The sequence below is a fragment of the Epargyreus clarus genome, unplaced genomic scaffold, assembly GCF_041222505.1.
Source record: "Epargyreus clarus isolate Ecla_fem2 unplaced genomic scaffold, WU_Ecla_fem_2.2 ptg000005l, whole genome shotgun sequence".
In the NCBI taxonomy this organism is placed as follows: domain Eukaryota; kingdom Metazoa; phylum Arthropoda; class Insecta; order Lepidoptera; family Hesperiidae; genus Epargyreus; species Epargyreus clarus.
Genome location: NW_027332213.1, coordinates 11,912,312 through 11,927,088, shown reverse-complemented (window position 1 = coordinate 11,927,088; position 14,777 = coordinate 11,912,312). Strand labels below are relative to the sequence as shown.

The following is a 14,777-nucleotide window of genomic DNA, read 5'->3' as shown; positions in this document are numbered from 1 at the left end:
TTCAAATTTCTTTAAAATTCATGAATAAATTTAAGACTATTCAATTATTCAAAATTGATAATGGGTAACCTTGAAATTCTCTTAAATGACTTTAATCTTTGCGGATTTACAGGAAGAGGCTAACCCTTAAAGGGGATCAAAGGGATTCACCTTTAACACAGTAAGGAGAATCTATTAATTGTTTAAGTTCAAGTTTACATAACAATGCTTTTGTTACAACTATTCATGATGAATTGCCTTCAGTACTAATTGATGTTGGTAAAGTTTAGTTGAGTTAAATAATATTAATGGTTCTAGTTTATAATACTAAGTAGTTTATAACACTTAATTGGTAACTACACTGATAAACGGTGGTTGTGAAAATAGTATTGAGCTCAATCGTAAATTTAAACTTTATAACAATTTGCAAAATTGACAAAAGTACTTCATAATAATTTGCGACATGACTTATATATTTAAGACTTGCAAATTCTAAGTGATTTTCATTTTTTGAAGTTAAATTACCCTGTTGATGTTCCTTATTTAGGCAAAAGGCATATTGGCCAAAGTTTGAACTGGACATGGGAAAAAACGTAACAAGTTGTTCTGAACGATACTATCACTAACGTCAATCAAACTGAGATTTTTTCAGTGTACTTTTAAGTCTTTCAGTGATAATATACGTTATCATTGAAAGACTTAACAGTATGTATTTGTATGTACTTAAGTAGTATTTTATATGAAATAGTAATAACGAAGTACTCGTTAGAAAAATATATTGTAATGGTAAGTACTAATCCTATTTCCTTATTCTAACAAATGGGTACCTTTAAGGTACTCTAGACTTTTTGGATTTTGTCAACTCAGATTCTAAAGACATTTACTAAGTCTTTTTTGTTTATTTTGCGCATTTCCATTTCAGACCTGTCAATCTTTATTATCTTTAGACCTTTGAAAATGTCAAAGGTTGTATAAAGATTGGAAGCCTTATGTTTAACATGAGTTTGCACGCGTCTCTCCTTGTTATTTTTCCATAACTGCACGAACAAAGAATAATTTTAGGGATATTCCTGCGAAGTCAAATTTATTAACACCTGTTTGTAATTTAGAAAATATTTAATCAGCCTTTTTTTGTTAACGAAGAGAAAACCTTCAAAAGGTACCCGGTGACATGGGAGCGACACAGGGATATGTGGGATTCTTACCACATTAAAACCCTCTGGTGACCGTGTATGACGGTGCGTAAAGGACTCCGTGCTCTCCAAAGGAATGTAAACCGGAGTCCTCCAAGCATGTTGCTCCGTCGGGCTCCAGCTTGAGCATAAAGCTCGCCAAATAATCAGTCGGCTTAACATACCTGCGTACGACATACGTGAGGTCGACCACAGTCGCGTTGTTACCAGGACCTACCACCATTACCAGGACTAAATTGTCACCGCGTATGTGTGTGAAGCAGTAATAGCCTATTCGTTAAGAAACACAACCTCTCGATCGAGGGTTCCGAGGTTAAAATCCCAGACACGCTCCTCTGAATTTTCAAAGTTTAGCGCGTATTAGAAATTAAGTATCACTTGCTAAACGGTGAACGAAAACATCATGAAGAAACTTGCATACTTGAGAGATTTATAAAAAAAAATCTCAAAGGTATGTGAAGTCTACCAATGCGCACTTGGCCAGCGCGGTGGACTATGACCTAATCCTTCTCATTATGAGAGGAGACCCGTGCCCAGCAGTGGGACAGTAATGGGTTGGTGATGATGATGATGTTCATGTGTGTTCCCCTTACTCTTCAAAACAGAATACAGCAGCGTTTAACACTGCTGTTGTATGGCAGAAATAAGAGAGAGACTTGGTGTTGGTGCCTCCATAGTAGAACTCTTCTATCATCAATATAAAAAAGACGGTTATTTAAAAATTAAAGACAGACATACTTTTATGTACATGTAAACATAACACACCATTATATCAATACACCCATATATCAATACACCCAATTCGTTGCGCGAACACGATCTTTATTTTCGACGTAATCTCGCCTCGAATGGGTGCCAACATAATAAAATGCGAGGCAAACAAGCCATTGTCGGCCTAAATACATGTTGAACCGGATGTTGTGCGTAAAATTGTCTGTTGGTCCCGTTATTTACATATTACAAGGGTTGTGCTGTCAATGATATTCGTTTCTACACTCAAGATGTACCGTATGGTGGGTATAATATGCCTAATACATACATACATACATAATAATAGTACTATCGTCATAGACATACAGTTATGTATTTTTTAAAACAAGTGACTTATTTCAATACTTAATAATTATATAATGAGTTTATATAGTAATAATTCATCGACATCATCCACCCATTAATGTCCCATTGCTGCGCAGTGGTCTCCGTTCAGAATGAGAAGCATTAGGCCATAGTCCACCGCCATGGCCAAGTATGTGTGGACTTCACATATCTTTGAAAACCTTTTTAAGATTTCTCAGGTATGCAGGTTTCCTGATCACCGTTTAAGCAAGTGATAATTAATTTCCAATACGCACATAACTTTGGAAAAATCTGAGGTGCGTGCCTAGTATTTGAACCTTGAATCCCTCGATCAAGAGACTGAGTTTCTTAGCCACTAGGCTATCACAGGTATCATTTATATAATAAAATGTGAGGCAAACAAGCCATTGTCGGCCTAAATACATGTTGAACCGGATGTTGTGCGTAAAATTGTCTGTTGGTCCCGTTATTTACATATAACAAGGGTTGTTCTGTCAATGATATTCGTTTCTACACTCAAGATGTACCGTATGGTGGGTATAATACGCGTAATACTTAGATAAACTTTGTATTATCGTCATAAAATACAGTTATGTGATTATGTTTAAGACATGTAACTTAGTGAAATAATAATTATTTAATTCGTTTATATGTCTAATTTGGATTGTATGACTGTCGTTACACCTTATCTGAAGTCTTTGGCAGTACAAAACATTTGATATATTTTTCATTTACCAATTAGCTTTGGAGCAGCTAGCTGGAAGCTTGCAGCGTTCTCTATTTGTGAATACAAATAATGATTTCCATAAAATTCCTTTTTTATAAGACAGAAGTATGAAACGAGTATTCAGTCCGCCTAATGGGAGGTCACTGCTACCTAATAACTCTTATAACCCATACCATATAGAACCAGGCAACCTGAAGGCAATCACGGATGCATTACGATTCCTAAGGAATACGATAGTCGCCTCATAATACCAAACAATCGTTTTATCTTAACTCTAGTTTAACTTAGATTCGAACCCGAGTCTCCACAACGAGAACACAATTTGAACCACAATGCTATGCTACCTATGCTACCTATACACCTAATGCATCTTAAATACCAATCTGCAGGGAGACAATTCTTTAAAAATTAAACAAGTTAGAATTGGCTCGGTCGTGAAACAGCTAAAGTTGGCGCTACAAAAGAACAGCGGGATCTCGTTAAACAAGAACTCTTAAAGGAGAATCGGCGGAAAAGTTAAAATTAAAACTCATTCTTAGCGCTAATAACACCGCGCCGCGCTTCGCCGCTTTCAATAGTGACGGCTAATTCATTATCTCGAGGACTTTAGAGTTTACAATTAACTGTATTTATAGTGTTAAATAGAAGAGGACGCTTTTTAGGTTTACAGCTCTACACTAGGATTGTTTATGTCGCGGGTGCGATGGAAACACACAAAGAATACACAAACACCCAGACCCTTTTTTTTTGTTGACGAAGGGAAAACCTTCAAAAGGTACCCTTGCCGTGGGAGCGACACGGGTTTATGTAGGATTTTTACCTCACTAAAACCCCCCTGGTGGCCGTCCTCGGCGCTGCAAAGAGGACTTCGGGATCTCCAAAGGAACACAACCGGAGTCCTCTTAGCGCGTTGCCCCGTCGGGCTCAGCCCAGGTGAGCATTTTTATGCTTCCCACTCCGTCTGGTGTGCACGATGGTATGCGACCACACATACCGCCGTCCTTCCCGGGGTCGCTGTCCGGGCGCTTTGAGCTCCCACTTTTACCACCCGCGACCCCAGAAGCCCCCTTTTAGTCGCCTCTTACGACAGGCAGAGGATACCGTAGCCCTATTCTGGTATCGGAACTACAGGGACCAAAAAAAAATAACGTTGCTGCATCTGACGACTAAGTTAAAACACCTCCGATAAGTTTTTTTTGACTGCTCAGCGCTCAACGCTGCTGTTATGAGGTAGAAATAGGTGTGTGCGGTGTTGCCGCGGGATTCGAACCACAAAGGCTTCAACCTTCAAACTACCTATCTACCTACTAATTATATAAGTTCTGACAATATCACGTTTCCTTTGCTTTTGTATTGCAAAGTTTATCGATAACAACTGGGTTTCATCCTTAAATTAAATTCAAACAGTTCTGAAAAAGAAGCCTCTCGAATTCGAAAGGAAATTAGAATTCTTACAGGAAAAGTAAAAGTATTGTAAATACAAACGAATATTATGTTTGCTTACAAAGATAATGTTTGATGTTTGAATAATTTTAATCTTGGACATTTTATTTTTTTGTTGCGAGGAAATAAGTATTATGTATGACTTTCTCATTTAAGAATCATAGTATGCCACAGAATACGTTTGATATGATTTTTTTGACAATATCAATTGTGTAGCTTAAGGCTTTATGTAGGTGACGTTACTTAGTAAATGCTTGGCTATTAAATAATCGTATAACTAGTTATAGATAACGTTAGTTTTTTGCTATAAAAATGGCAAGATATTTATGTTAAATTGTAAACATTAGCAATAGTACGCAAAATCATTAATTATTTTGTCAAATCTACACATAATACAGTATCTACTTCTTTGATTTTTCCAATTACTTTGATCACTTTAGTCTCTAGATAAATGTAAAAAAAACATTATGACTTGTTCCTTTATTTTAAAAATAAGAGTGAAAATTATTCCCATTCCCTTCGTCTATCCCGTTGTGAATGAAACGGAATTTAACATAACAAAAAAGATCATTACCATACCTAAATGTTGCGGAAATGACGTGCTATTTCAAAGGGAAACTTTGTTTTTGGAACTTCGCTCACCGTCAAGATGTATTCGGTTGTGAATATAAATTGGAGGTCGTTGTGAAGGCCCGTGAAAATTACTTAGTGAGCTTGTTTAAAAGTTTACGAGCAGATGCGTCGACTCGACTAAAGTGTCCGGTGATGATATAAGGCGGACGATTTATGAGGGAACTTCAGTCGTGATCTTGTTAGCGACCCAAATACCAAGGACCTCTCCCTTGAAAATAAACACGCGTTACAAGAATCTAAAGTTTAATTATCAACTATGTATTTCTATCAAATAACAGCAGTGTTAAGTACTGCTGTATTCTGTTTCGATGGTAAAGAAGAACTTTTTCGAGGCATTCCAACTTGATCCTTAGTAAAAAAGCATATGTGGCCGACCGCATACATTTACAAACTTCCATTAGCAATAATATCAGTATCCCACAACAAGCCCGTGCCCAGTAGTGGGACTTAAAGAGGGTAACATCCACATTCTTGAAAGTGTAAGAACTTTAGTTAAGAAGTCAATTTTAAAGTATGTTTTACTATGGAATTGTATTGTTTTATCCCGTAGAGATGGGACCTGAACCTAAATAGCTTACCTAAATACTAGATTACACTGGTTAAACTAAATGCCTTGACAAGAAGGTTCTGCTTCACTTTAAAAATAATTGCGGCGATATTGAACCGATCAAACTTCATTTATAACTCTTAATATATTCATTTAATATTTAGGGTTCCGTACGTAATGGGTAAAAATGGAACCCTGTTACTAAGCCCTCGCAGTTTGTCCGTCTGCCACAGGGCTCTATTTTCTGGACCATAATCGATAGAACTTAAAATTTTTACAAAGTATTTACGATGGTGGACGCAAAGACAATGAAAATACAAAAAAAAAATAGATGGTGGTCGCCATTCAAAAAACCGTCATTTTTACTCGCTTTAGCTATTTAATCGTAATAGTTCAAATTTAACAATGGCTTAAAAACAAATACTAAAAATGAAAATTTGGTAGTACGAAATCCTTACTCGACTTGCACTTGGCCAATTGTTTTCTATTTTTAAATAAGCTCACGAAATAACAATACCGCAAATTCAGCTCTATCGCAAGCAGCCCCTGTGGCCTAATGGATAAGGCATCGGCCTCCTAAGCCGGGGATTGTGGGTTCGAGTCCCACCAGGGGTACTGGGCAATTTGTACTCTCTTTTTTTTTATTAAAGATACGAGTATGCTTTGCTTTCAGTTTAATTTTCAATTTAAATTCAAATGCAGAAGCAAACAGATAACTGATACAAAATTTATTACGAAAACCAAAGAGTATTTAAAATATTTCAAAATTTTTTCCACTGATTGAAATTATTTTGTTGTATATTTGTATATATTGTTGTAAGATTTCTTTAAAAAAATAGTTCGTCAGCAACTAAAATTTCGATGTCGACAAACAAAGTTGTTGGTTTTACTAATGTTAAACTCTAAACTTGCTGACTCCAAAGTCTATTTTACCAGATCAATAACATTATAAAGGTGTGTAAACCATCTATGGATCGATTTTGGTGGAATCACTGCCACACCAATTTCTGCATAATAACAGCAGTGTTAAGCGCTGCTGTGTTCTAGTTTGAAAGATGTGATAAGGAAGACATACTTTTCCTAAGCATTTCACCTAAGTCTAAGGTAGCGGCGCATCTGTGGCCGACCTCAGGTAAGAATCTAATCTTATCTGGGGTTAATTACAAATGCAGCAGTAGCCACTTACCATCATTACCAGCAGCAGTAGCCACTTACCATCATTACCAGGTAGCTTGGTCGTCTGCAACTTCGATGTACAAATATTAACAAAAAATACTAAAAATCAACAAAAGTAGAGTGAATCTTTCGTTGCGATTACGAGACTACACAAGATAATAAAATACAGTTATATTTTGCAAAGCAGTAAAGAGTATCTGCCGAATTGCTTTCGGAGGCATTTCGCGATTTGAAATTGTAGGCATTATGTTCGTCAACGCCATCTCTGTTATTACATTCCATCAAAACTCCCTCACCAGTGTTAGCAACGCTATAGAACTAAAAAATAATTGGTCCATAACACCAAATCATGTTTTTTTTATTATTATTGTGTTTGTTGTGATAGCAATAGAAATTAATGTATTATGAAAATTTCAACTATTATGGTTCAATAGCAAAAATAGCAGGTTTTTATGGTAGTAGCAGTATCCTTTATTTTAAAGCTTTATTAGAAGTATCTTTTATTTTAAAGCTTTTTATCTATACTAATATTACAAAAAGGTAAACTTTGTTTGTTTGTTTGATTGTAATGAATAGGCTCAAAAACTACTGAACCGATTTAAAAAAATCTTTCACCATTCGAAAGCTACATTATCCACGAGTAACATACGCTATATTTTATATGAAATATATTTGATAAATAGATTTTGAGCCGGTACAAAGTTTGCCTAGTCAGCTAGTTTTTAATATTTTTTTATACCGGCCACGCTTATATGTCTTATCATTGTTTAAGAATTAATTTTACTGAATTGCTTGAACCATTGCAAAATTTTGGACTTTATGATGATTCAAGAAGATCATTTTTTTTGATGAATTAATTACATCGCGAAATATTGAATAATGTACTGTATCTTTCTTAATTTAATATAATTATTTTTGATTTAACTTAAGTAAAAGTAAAAGAAGTGCATGCATTCAGTATTTGATAATATCCTTAAATTCTTGTTGAGAGATTGCTAAGGAGACAAAATAGTTATTTATCCTCATCGTATAGTGTTTTATGATTTTTAACGTAGGCAATAACTATATTTCAAATCTAGTTATCGGCGGTCCATTGACCCTTGACTCCTAGCTGAAACCTTAAAGTTCAATTTAACTTGTAAACAGACTCGGTAGATTTAACTCGTTATCAAGGCATGACCTTATATTAAATTATTTCTATTTCAAAGGCCATTTAGAGAAATTTAGCAGTATGATTATTGAATTCCTGGAATCCGTAGCTACACTTTGACGACCAAATTTCTGCCTTTGATATCAAATCTACGTATGGAATTGGTATTTTCAGTTGATCTCGTGAATGTCGTTACTATTAGGAACAAAGGAATTACATTAGGTAGGTATAATATGAAATATGCCATTGATTGAATGTAATTTATTGGTTAAAGACAGTGATAGCCTAGTGGTTAAGAAACTCGGCCTCTCCAACGACGGGTCCGAGGTTCAAATCCTAGGCACGCACATCTGTTTTTTTTAAAGTTATGTGCGTATTAGAAATTAATTATCACTTGCTAAACGGTGAAGGGAAACATCGTGAGGAAACTTACATACATGAGAGATATATATAAAAAAAAAATCTCAAAGGTATGTGAAGTCTACCATTACGCACTTGCCCAGCGAAGTGGACTATGGCCTAATCCCTCTCATTCTGAGAGGAGGCCCGTGCCCAGCAGTAGGACAGTAATGGGTTGATAATGATAATGGTTAAAGCCAATGGGTGTTTTTCATTTCTTGCAAACTCAAAGTAGAATGGGTTTTGTACATAAAAAAATAATATGAACATTTGAGATCGATTAATAGAAGAACTATTTTTTGGATCAAAAACTAACATTTATATATGTCTACTTACATTTTAATCGATATTAAGTAATGAAACTGAATCGATCACAGATACTTTACAAACGACTTTAGATTTTTTTACTTGTATTTTTTTTTGTATTAATCTCTTATTTTTATTTGGCGATATCAAAGTAATTCTCTTTTATTGCTAAAATATCCGCAAGCAACAATAAAATAAATTGAAAAACCATTTTATCATTATTGTTTCTTTAAATTAATTAAAATTATAAATCGATTCTTTAGACTTCGATTCGAATCGGTTTCAAGCTCGTTCGTTTTCGAGGCGAATCGACATCCCTAATGCATTATAACTTCAGCCCAGAACACATGGGCGTACTAAAAATAAAAATATATAGAAGGGTAAATGTAAACTTTGCTAATATGGTTACGCGCTTTTTAAGCTCTTTACGAGAATAAATGTAAAAACATTCTAGTTTCATGGCATTACCCACAAGACTGACTGCAGCGCGATATTTATGGAAAAAGTTACCACAATGTTAACGCATCCTACACAATGATATTTAAAACAATAGATATGTTACCTGCCCACTAAATAACATAAAAAAGTGAGAGAAGCGCGACCGCATTGACACACATGCACATTTTTCATTTTACTTACATATTACTACAATAAAAAATGTACTACAAGGGCCAGAGCTATTGGAACAATATGATAAAAAAGACAACTAGTGTTTGACATTTTGGTTCAAGTTTCATTCATACATATATATCGACGTAGATTTTGCGTCTCTGTCACTTTACTTGTGGAACTTGATTCTTTCTTGTCAGCTATGTAATCATGACGGACCGAACACGAAGTATAAGAAAAATGTAATTATTTCTCTTCATTTACTTATGATATGCGATTGCATGAAGCTTATTTTTTTTTTACATAATTTGTACATTTACGCATTGCACAAGAAGGCATTTTGAGGTTAAAAGACTAAAATAATGACAGTGACATACGTGTCAATCAATACGCCACGCGAGAGCGACTGGAGTCAACGTACACCAATGGGTGTATTTTGTACGTTTCAAGTTTTGCCCGCTAGTAACACATCTCTAGTTTATATCAATGATCCTACATAGAAGCTTCTTTCTCCATGTAGGTCGCATACAATGGGTTTTTGTGTAAACTTGGGTCTCTTGTCGATTATTCTTCTTGTTTCATCGTATTCTTTTTCGCACGCTACCCAACTTTTGTGACCACACCATATGAATATAAAACTTTATAAGCCCACGACATACATATTTAGGGGAATTATTTCAGCGATTTCATAGGTAGGTTAACGTTAGAAGCATAGTTCATTAAGAGGAAATTTCTTGGAAATTTAATAATTCTATTTAAGGTGGAACTAGTGCAGTTTGATCCCGGGAGAAACCACCGCCACACCTATTTCTAGCGTGTCGCAGTTTTTGTGTTTCGGTAGGTTTTTGATGTCGGGTGACTTATAGGGTCCCTTCTTGTAACTTGTATTAGAAATATTCAAATTATTTTATTATAATATTATTTTAATTAATTATTATGTATTATTTTTATGATGTGTTGTTTTTAAAATAATAAATCCTCATTTATAGTCACTGGCTGGTACGATTCTAAGTTAGCATTCTATGTTAGTATGAAAAAAGAAAAAAGCGCTCTTGACGTTCGAGCTGTACTTTGCGCGGGAATATAAAAGTTGTAAATAGGATCAAGAAATAGTTTTATTCTTTTACTTGTGACTTTTAAAGAAACTTTCGCTAATTCATTGTTTATTAGGCAATACATTGTCATATCAAGATTTTTAATATCTGTCTAGTGTCCTTAGACAAATATGATAATAGTACACCCATTGTACAACATTACACAATGTTTGGCTGCTGAGCTTGTTTTAATATTTAGCTTTTGGCAACCGGTATGGAATACATACTACCACATTTCACACTTTTAGTTTTTAGTACCATTTAAACAACATTTTATGTCAAACATTGGTGCAAATAACGATCTTTGGTGTATGTGAGCTGGTTAGGAATTATGAAATTTCTAACCCTGCGTTTCCCAACCTGTGGACCACAGGTTGGTACAAATTATTAATGCCCCCTTCAAACTGTCGTTTGGTTTCATACATTTTATTTTCGGATATATTTTATGTTAGACCTGATATTTCATAGATTACATTAGATAGTTACCGTTCACAGGTTACCCATAAAATATTAGATATAAATGTAATCGGAGCCAAAGAATATTAAATTTATTTATTTATATACTCTTTATTGACCATGTTAAAAACAGTGTGGTGCAAAAGGCGGACTTAATGCCAACTAGCATTTTCTCCCAGTCAACCTCAGGGATGTGCAGAAACATTGAACTTTACATTAGTGACAACTTGCCAACTTTGTTCAAGTTCGGCCATTTTGCGCTGCGGCTGAATGAGAATCATTTATAGTCGGGTTGTAAAGTAGGTTCTTCTTTCATTTTCATAAAGTTTTGCGGCATTAAAGTGTCGGCACTTGAAGCACTGCTTACAACGATTTGGCTGCGAGCCAGATGTTACATTACAGCATCTAGTAAAGTACTTGTGGACCATAAACATTCTTAAGTATTTTTTCGCAGAACGTAACATCAAATTTACATTGAATTTAAATTCAATTGTCACATGCTAATGAGCTGCCTTCTTTAGGAAAATGGATACATCGACAAAGAATAATTAAAAGTTAAGTTATGTATGATAATATTTAAATTAGCTTGAAGAAAATTTATTATTTCACTGTATGTAGAATTTTACACGCGTTCAAATTTCCACGCATAAAAAATCGGATCCTTTTTTACTTTTATCATATTTATGCAATACGTTGCAGCAACTTTATCACCAGAATCATTAGAAGCCAGCTATTTGATCAGCGACAACTGGTTAACTTTGTGAAGTTCGGCCATTTTGAGCTGCGGCGGAATGAGAATCATTCATAGTCAGGTTATAAAGTAGGTTCTTCGTTCACTTTCATAAAGTTTTGCGGCATATAAAGCATTGCTTACAATGATTTGGCTGCGAGCCAGATATTTATGTATCATAAGAAGTGTAAAGTTATTCTATTATTATTTCTTACGACTTGTAAAAACCAATATTAAGTTTAAATTTGATTCTTACACCTGCATACACAAATTAAAAGGCTATACGTCCACGCTTTCAAATTCTCCTGTAAAAATATCTTCCCTACTGTCAATGTCATGTCGTTGCAGCGATCATTATCGCTAGCATCATTAGAAGGCAACCATTAGATCAGCGACAACTGTTTAACTTTGTGAAGTTCGGCCATTTTGCGCTGCGGTTGAATGAGAATCATTCATAGTCAGGTTATAAAGTAGGTTCTTCGTTCACTTTCATAAAGTTTTGCGGCATTAAGCGTCGGCGCTTGAGGCACTGCTTCCAGCGATCTGGCAACGCGCCAGATGTTATATTATGATAGCCAGTAAAATACGATTACCATACTTATGATTAACGTTTATAGTACAACGTTGACTTATTTATTTATTCAGTGTTTACTGTCATTGATTTACAGTTTGTTAAACTAATGAAATATTGGATTATTATCATCTCTGAAGAAGTCTTTGTAATAATATTTCTACGCGATGGTATTTCATTAACATTTTGCAGTAATCTGTTTTTTGAAACAATTTAAATGGTCGTATTAAATTAAATAGCATGTCATTTTTTATATTTATAATTGACAAAACGCTTTAATATACTACACAATGAAATTGCGTGACATTTTTCCCATTATTACGCAGAAAAAAAAATATAAAAAGTAGCGTATTGTCTAAAATAAAATAATAATGTACCACGCATAGATACCTTTTTTTTCATTTTCATAACATAAGTATATTCTTCAAAATACAACTACTACTATATACCCATTTCTAAGACCACGTGTCTTTAAGTTGACTTCGTAGATATCTTAATATATTTACTTAATTTCTGAAACCTTAAACAAATTCTACATGCCACAGCTAACCTTTCCAATAAAGGCACATATGCGCATACATAAGAATACTCTGTAACATGCGGCCACACTATTTGCATCCTATATTGTATTCTATTATAGAGTCAATCTCTTCCAGGGCGGAAAATTGCACGGAGTTACTTTCTGGCATTCGTAAATAGGTAAGGGATTTGTTCTACTGTGCACTATGATCGTTCTTTTTCGCTTGAAATATAGAACATGATTGTAATAATAATAATATATTTTATTGTACCCATAGACAATAAAACATATGGAAATAAAATACAATTAATTTTAAAAAAATAAATAAATAAATAAAATTAATTGTATTTTTTTAAAAGGGTAGGGTTCTACATTTGCTACGTATTTTTTATTTGTAACTATTTTAAATGAAAATTATGACTTCAAAATTGATCTTGTAATACTTTAATTAAATCTGGAGGCACGGCAGTGCCTCCGCCAAGTCGAGCCAAAAAAAAGCGGTACGGCCGTAGCATCCTTTTCTCGATCAGTTTTTGGTTTACAAACTTATCAAACTTTATCCAATTTTTTAACATATTTATATATTTTTTATAAATCTTAAAGAAGAAAAGAGTATGCAGTCCACCTGATGGTTTGTGGCTCCTATCGCATATGAATATCAGTAATTAACCCTAGATTAGATTACATTTCTATTGACATTGTTGTTATTACTCAGAAGTAGTTTTAGCGCCGGAGCTTTTAGTCTGGTTTTAAACATAAGGGTTCTATCACTTTCAACCAGTAATATTAGACAATTCAATAATTGTATTTTTGTGGTCTTTAAAAGATATTGATAGCTTGTCGCTTACCTCCTGTAGGTTGAGGTATGCCCTAAATAGAACTGGTGTTATGAAGGGGCTATTTTTTTATATCTCTGGATAAGCAAAGGTCAGGGGAAGGTGCGCTTGGAATGAAAATAGCAGATTCGTGTAATGTTCCGTTATTAGAACATGCGTTATTACAACATTTATTGGCTACTTTATAGGTTTTTCATTGCAAATTATTAATTTTTATTTATGCACGTAATGCGTCAAATACGAACTTATCATACGTGCTCGGTTATATATATTTTAAATCAAATCTACATTTATAAACTCTTTTTTTTAATATAGACAATCAGTCCACCTGATAGTAAGTGGCTACTGCCGCCCATGGGCATCTGTAATCAACCCCAGATATCTCAGTTGTATGTTTCTTTACAATATTTTCGTTCATCGTTAGGTATAGCAAGTGATAATTAATTACTAACACAGAAATAACCAAAAAAAGCGGAGGTTGAACCTCCAGGGATTCAAACCTCGAACTCCCCTATGGGCTGCAAAGAGTGCGAAATAATGAATCATTAAATACATCACACATACGCCCTAAAACATTACTCTCCACGGGTTAAAAATACACGCCAACATCAATCACTCTGCAGACGTGCAATCAATCATTGTATCAGAATAAACATTTGTTAACTGAACGAGTGTTAGTTTAATAACTAAACTAATATTTGCAGAACTTTTTGTTACGTGTTAGATTAGATACGTATTTTTGTTCTGTACCTATTTTTGTAAGTTTTCATGGGTAAAATAAAGAAGTAAATTTAACAATTTATATTAAACCTTTATTTGTCAATTATTTCATAAAATGCAAATAGAAATATTTCGTAATAACTATTGCCAAAACTGTGTTAGTCTAAGGGTTATAAACTCGGTTCTCAATCGAGAGATTCGAGGTTCGAATTTTGTTGTTAGTTATGTTTAGAGGTCTTAAATAGTTAGTTTCAAGCGTATGGGATGTCAACCAATCCGCACTCGGCTAGCGTAGTGGACTATAGTTCAAACCCCTTTTTTATATAATTTAGGAGTAGCAGACGAGCATGCAGTCCACCGGATGGTAAGTGGCTACTGCCACCCATGGACATTTGTAATTAACCCCAGATAGGATTAGATATTCCTACCTGAGGTCGGCCACAGATGCGCCGCTACCCATGAGGACTAAGCTGGAACGCCTCGGAAAAGTATGTCTCCCTTACCACACTCTTCAAAACGGAACACAGCAACGCCTAACACTGCTGTTATTAGGCAGAAATAGGTGTGGCGGTGGTGCCGCCGGATTCGAACTACAAAGGGAACCTATAAGT

At 34.6% G+C, this 14,777-nt stretch overlaps 1 non-coding gene across 1 annotated transcript; it reads left to right on the top strand.

The window, feature by feature from the left end:
* Positions 1–6,141: 6,141 nt before the first annotated feature.
* On the top strand, positions 6,142–6,214 carry TRNAR-CCU (transfer RNA arginine (anticodon CCU)). Its single transcript has one exon. It is a non-coding gene; the product is annotated as a tRNA-Arg (tRNA).
* The last annotated feature ends 8,563 nt before the right edge of the window (positions 6,215–14,777 follow it).